Below are 6722 nucleotides of genomic sequence, written 5' to 3' on the forward strand. Positions count from 1 at the left end.
CATATTCTTTACTGTTATACAAAGGAATGGGGAATTGCAGATTAAAAAAAAATCAGGGTTCAAGACAGCATATATGATACTATCCTATGATTACTTCTGAAATGAAAGAAGTGTGTGTCAACTTAAATATTAAATAAAAATGCAGAAAATATACTCCAGATTGCAAGGGATTTGGCGGGCTGAAGTTGGGACCAGAGGATGGAACTATCGATGACCTGGATATTCTATGTTATGAATAACTTTAACCAACATTGATTAAGGGCTTATTATGTGCTTTTATTTTTACATGTCTATATTTACTATATGTCTTTTTAAAAAAAATGACTTATTTATTTTAGGGGGGAAGGAGAGAGAGATGTGGGGGAGGGGCAGAGGGAAATGGAGAGACAAAAACTCAAACAGACTCCCTGCTGAGCAGAGCTGGTCGCAGGGCTCAATCCCACAACCTTGAGATCATGAGCCGAAACCAAGAGTCAGATGCTGAACCCACTGCACCACCCAGGCACCCTCAGACTATATGTCTTTTTTCCTAAATAAAAACACAATGTTCTTAATACTTTCATGCATTATCATGCTTAATTCTCATAAATAACCTATGAAGTCAGTATTACTGTTTGCCCCAATTTACAAATGAAGAAACTAAGGTTTGGAAAAGGGAAGTATTTTACATAAGGTCACAAAATAGAATGTGTTTGAGTCATATTTTAAGCCCAGAACTATCTGATCAGAGATAAGCTTTTCACCAAAATCTTATGCTGTTTCTGTAAACTGTGATTTTTTTTTTACAGCGAACTTGTATTGTTTTTGTAAGTAGAAAAAGGATCAAGGTCTGTAGTGAACTGGACACTTCTCTGATGGCCCAGCAACACTTTGCATTAGGAACTGTTCCTCCCTTGCTGCCTTATATGGGTTGTTTTCACAAATGACACATTTCTCCCATGGACACAGAAATGGGTTATGGTACCCGGACCAGGCCAATCTTTATACCAGATCTCCCTTAGACACAGCGATTTGTACAGAGAATATTTCATGAAGCAAGAAAAGCCAATGAGAGTCCTTTCATGAGATTTTCTGGGAGTATTCTGAGGCAGAGGAAAAAAGGTCTATTTACCTTTGTAATTTGGGGTCTTAAAAATCCATCCTGAGAACTGCCAGCCACCATCTCTCCTGTCAAATTGAGAGAGCCCAGCAAAGAATTGAGCAACATGAAGAGAGGCACAGAGGACAAAAGAACCCAGATGGCATTGTTGAGCCCCTGGATCTAGCTCTGCCAGATCTGCCCTTGGATTTCCCAGTTATAGGAATCAATACATCTCTTTGTTGCTTAAACTATTTTGAAACTGGTTTCTGTTGTCTTTATCTGAAAGAGACCTGTCTAAATCAAAATTGGAAACAGAACTGGCCTATGGAAAGTGACAGACCTACAATATGAAATTTGCTGCTTTGAAATAGGAAGGTGGGCAGGAAGATCCTTCATCTCCAACTGGGAAGATGGTCAATTTTATTATAAATTTGCAAACCATCTGGAAAAGCTGGTTTTATTGCATGTTGTAGATTAGCCCATGTAACGATTGGTCTGAATCTTGGACAAGATCAAGATGCTGAGGTGGTTGCTACTTTTTGTAGCTTTCAGTAAGTATCTACAATGATAGAAGCTTTGATAGAAAACAAAATTTTCTTCAATGAGGCCATGTCTTCCCCCTACCAAATATTTTAGATGGTTGAGAGTCCTTGTAAATGTGTAAGTCCATGTTCTATGTTAAAGTTGGAGAGAGGAGAAAAAATAGGGAGTCTAGAAATACTGGTAAATCGGACCGGGACGAGGTGGGTCTGCAAATTGAGACATACTTGATTCCTTAGCTCCATCCCAGACACTGGCCTATATTCCCTTTCTGAAATAATTTAATAATGGTGTCTATTGTGAAGACCCATTCATTGGAATACAGCCTAAGAACAAGGAATAAATTATCCCTGTCTCTAATCCAGCCCATTTGTCAGAGATGGAGACTCTTGTTTCAAAAAGATGGAAATCCTTAAATGGGAGTTGGTCCAGAGTTGAGGACCATGATTCACTATTATCTCTTGTTTTGGTTCCTAGCCAGTTGATTCAAATTACATGTTTTCTAGCAGCAGTCTAAAGGCATACATGCGTACATTTATAAATGCTATGTGTGTTGCTTGTTTCTTGTAAATATCCATAGTCGGGGGAGGTCTACTTTTAAAAATCCAGTCTGATAATTTAGTTTATTTGGGTTAGAGTGTTTTGTGTATTTATATGTAATATAATTACTGATACAGCTGACCCTAAGCTTGCCATTTGCTACCTGCACTCTTTAGGTGTCACCCAGTCTTTGTTTCTTTATTCTTCCCTTTTCTTCCGTTTTTCCCCCCTCTTGTTTTAAAGAAGTGTTTTCTTCTGTTGTTCTATTTTGTCTCTTCCATTAGCCTTTTTGTTATCCTTTTTTGTATTATTCTTTTAGAAGTCACCCTAAAAATTGCAAAATGCATCTGTAGCTTTTGACAGTCTACCTTAAATGTGTACTTTTACTTCATCCAGAGCAATTGCCAACACATCCGAACAGCTGAGCTCTATTTCTCCCTCTTACCCTTCTGGTTATTACATAGCATCTTTTACATTTAACCCCACAAAACACCACTATTGTTGTTTCAGATAGTCAATCATCTTTTATAATTACCAAGATATTGACCCTTTCCAGTCCTGTTCATTCTTTCTTCCACTTCTATGTTTATATCTGGAATAATTTCCTTTTGGCTTTCAAGAATTTTTTTAGTATTTTTTTTTTTACTATGTTTGTTTAAAATAATTTTTCAGCTTTCCTTTGTGTCTAGAGTTCTAGGTTGTTTTTGGCTCTTTATTTATCTTTTTCCTTGTTTATTTTTTTAGTTGCTTAAAATTTTTTTTAATTCCAGTATAATTAATATGCAGTTTTATATGAGTTTCTGGTAATATAATATAGTGATTCGATACTTACGTACCTCACCCAGCGCTCATCACGACAAGTGCACTCTTTAGTCTCCATCGTGTCTTCCCCCCCACCCCTCTACTAATCTCCCCTCTGGTAACCATCAGCTTGTTCTCTATAGTTAAGAGTCTGTTGTTTTGCTTTGTCTCTTTTTCTCTTTGTTTGTTTTGTTTCTTAGATTCTACATGTGAGTGTAATCGTATTGTATTTGTCTTCCTCTGACTTATTTCACTTAGCATTATACCCTCTAGTTCCATCTACATTGTTGCAAATGGCAAGATTTCATTCTTTTCCATGGTTGAGTAACATTCCATTGTATATATCTACCATATCTTCTTTATCCATTCATCTATCGATGGACATTTGGGTTGCTTCCATATAATTTGGCTATTGTAAATAATGCTGCTATAAACATAAGTGTGCATATATTTTTTTCAAATTAGTGTTTGTGTATTCTTTGCATAAAGACCCAGTAGTGGAATTTCTGGATTATATGTAGTTCTTTTTTAATTTTTTGAGGAACCTCCATACTGTTTTCTAGAGTGGCTGCATCAGTTTGCATTCCTACCAACAGTGCACAAGGGTTCCTTTTTCTCCACAACCTCACCAACACTTCTTTCTTATGTTTTTCATTTTAGCTATGTTGACAGGTGTGAAGTGATATCTCATTGTGGTTTAGTGTTGTTTTTTTTTATTAACATATAATGTATTATATGCCCCAGGGGTACAGGTCTGTGAATCATCAGGCTTACACATTTTGGTTTAGTTTTTTTAGAAAATATTTTACTCATTTATTTGACATAAATAAAGAGAGAGAGGGAGAAATAACACAAGAAGGGGAGAGATGGGGGAGGGGCCAAGGAGGGAGAAGCAGCCTCCTTGCAGAGCAGGGAGCCCGATGCGGGGCTCCATCCCAGGACCCTGGGATCATGACCTGAGCCAAAGGCAGACACTTAAGTGACTGAGCCACCCAGGTGCCCCTCTCATTGTGGTTTAGATGATGAGTGATGTGGGCCATCTTTTCATGTGTCTGTTGGCCACGTGGATGTCTTCTTTGGAGAAATGTATGCTCATATCTTCTACCCATTTTTTAATTGGATAATTTGGAGGTTTTTTTGGTGATGAGTTATGTAAATTCTTTATATATTTCAGATACTAAACCTTTATCAGAGATGTCATTTGCAAAGAACTTCTCCCATTCAGTAGGTTGTCTTTCAGTTTTGTTGATTGTTTCCTTCACTATGCAGACACTTTTTATTTTGATGTAGTCCCAATACTTTATTTGCATGGTCAGGCCTTTACAAGGCTCTTAGTAGGTTGACTCAATGGATCTATTGAGTTACCATCAATGTAAAGATTAAAGAAAAGTAATCACGTTTTTGTTTTTGGCTATTGAGTTGTATGGGTTTGTTATATATTTGGATATTAATCCCTCATCAGATATATGATTTGAAAATATTTTCTCCCATTCTATATGTTGCTTTTTAAATTTTGTCTAGACAGATACTGTATAATCTAACCTACACGTGGAATCTAAAAGAAATTGAACTCATAGACACAGAGAAATTTGTGTTAACTAACCTTATTTTGGTGATCCTTTCACAACATATACATATATCAAGTTTTACACCTTAAACTTACATAATGTTATATGTCAAATACATCTCAGTAAATTTGGGGAATTAAAAAAAGAAAAGAAAAGAAAAGAAAAAGAAGAATAAAACATTTTCCTGGCATGTGAATACTTACAAAGTAACTGGGAAGGGGGAAATGCATGCATTAAGAATAATCACAAAGGGGGGCTTCTGGCCTAGATGTCCATCGACAGATGAATGGATAAAGAAGAAGTGGTATATACATACTATGGAATATTATGCAGCCATCAAAAAGTGAAATCTTGCCATTTGCAACAATGTGGATGGAACTAGATGGTATTATGCTAAGTGAAATAAGTCAATCAGAGAAAGACAATTATCATATGATCTCACTGATATGAGGAAATTGAGAAACAAGACAGAGGATCATAGGGGAAGGGAGGGAAAAATGAAACAAGACACAACAAAAGAGGTAGACAAACCATAAGAGATTCTTAATCTCAGGAAACAAACTGAGGGTTGCTGGGGGGTGGGAGGAGGGATAGGCTGGCTGGGTTATGGACATTGGGGAGGGTATGTGCTATGGGTATGTGCCATGGTGAGCACTGTGAATTGTGTAAGACTGATGAATCACAGACCTGTACCTCTGAAACAAATAATACATAATATGTTAATAAAAAATAATAATAAAAAAGAAGGGCTTCTGGGTGGTTCAGTTAGTTAAGCATCTGCCTTCAGCTCAGGTCATGATCCTGGGGTTCTGGAATTGAGCCCCACATTGGGTTCCCTGCTCGGCAGGGAATCTGCTTCTCCTTCTGCCCCTACCCTTGCTCATGCTCTCTCTCTCTCTCTCTCAAATAAATAAATAAAGTCTTTAAAAAATAATCATATAGAAAGAGAGTAAAAAGAAACAACTCATTTGTGTCATCCCAATGCTAAGTTAATGGATTTTGAGATAGGCAAAGATCGTGGATCTGAAAACCATGAAAGTGAGAGGAGTCATTTTAGCTTTATCAAAAGAGAAGGTGTTTTCATCAGTAGCCTTTTAGTTATGATAGAAACCCTACTCCAGATTACTAAAATATTATGTAGAAAAAGTCTTTCATTTGCTCACCTAGTTAAAAAGTCTGGAGGTCAATCTGGCTTAAGGAACAACTGGGTCCCGGGGCTCAGTGATATCATCAGGATCTCCCCACTTTTCTCCCTCTCATTGCCTGTGTGTCAGCTCAACTTCCCCTATGTTTGCACCATTATTAGGCAGTCTCTGCCCACATGATGACAAAGATGATAATCGGCAACCCTAGGCTTATATTCTCTAGGCTTAACAAGCCCAGCAGGGAGAGAGTGCCATTTCTTTCCTAATAATTCCAGCAAAGTCTCAATTTGACTCATACTGGTACAGTTTGTCTTACTGGCCCATTTCTCAATCCACTGCTGTGCCTGTTTGGTCTGGCCCAGGTCACATACCCAGCCCTAGACCTGGGTCAACATGGGGTAGGGGTATCAGCTCTACTACAACTCCATTAACAACTTAAGAGGAGTTGTGGTTTCCCCAAAGGAAATCAAGAAGTAGAAGATGTTGGGCATTTTTATTCTTTTTAATTTTTATTTATTTTTTATTTTCTGATCTTTAAAAAAATTAACATATAATGTATTATTTGCCCCAGGGGTACAGGCCTGTGAATCATCAGGCTTATACATTTCACAGTGCTCACCACAGCACATACCCTCCCCAATGTCCATAATGTTGGGCATTTTGAAATAGTAGTTGTTCATTCACAGTATCTATTGACAAAGCATAGTCCCAGATTTGTGTCTCTTACAAAGTCACTGGGAATAGAAGATTGTTAGAGGGAGCCATTTTTCTTCTCATGTCTTCCTTCCAAACTTGATCTATAAAAGAAGGACTTTGATCCCTTTATAAATATTGAATAGAGCCTATGATTTTTTTTTCTACCTCTCACTCACTGTTTTTATCCAAGAGGAGGGGTGACTTTTACGTTTGGTGAAATTGGGAAGAAAGTTTGAGCATGTGGGGGATCAAACCTGCCTCCCCTCACCGTGATATTGCTATGTGGTGAATGCCCCGAGTCCTGGCATCTTGGCTCTTAGTCTTGGTGCCAAGTTGGGCTAGTTGATGTAA

Source organism: Lontra canadensis, unplaced genomic scaffold, assembly GCF_010015895.1.
Source record: "Lontra canadensis isolate GAN:19392208 unplaced genomic scaffold, GSC_riverotter_1.0 scaffold138, whole genome shotgun sequence".
Lineage (NCBI taxonomy): Eukaryota > Metazoa > Chordata > Mammalia > Carnivora > Mustelidae > Lontra > Lontra canadensis.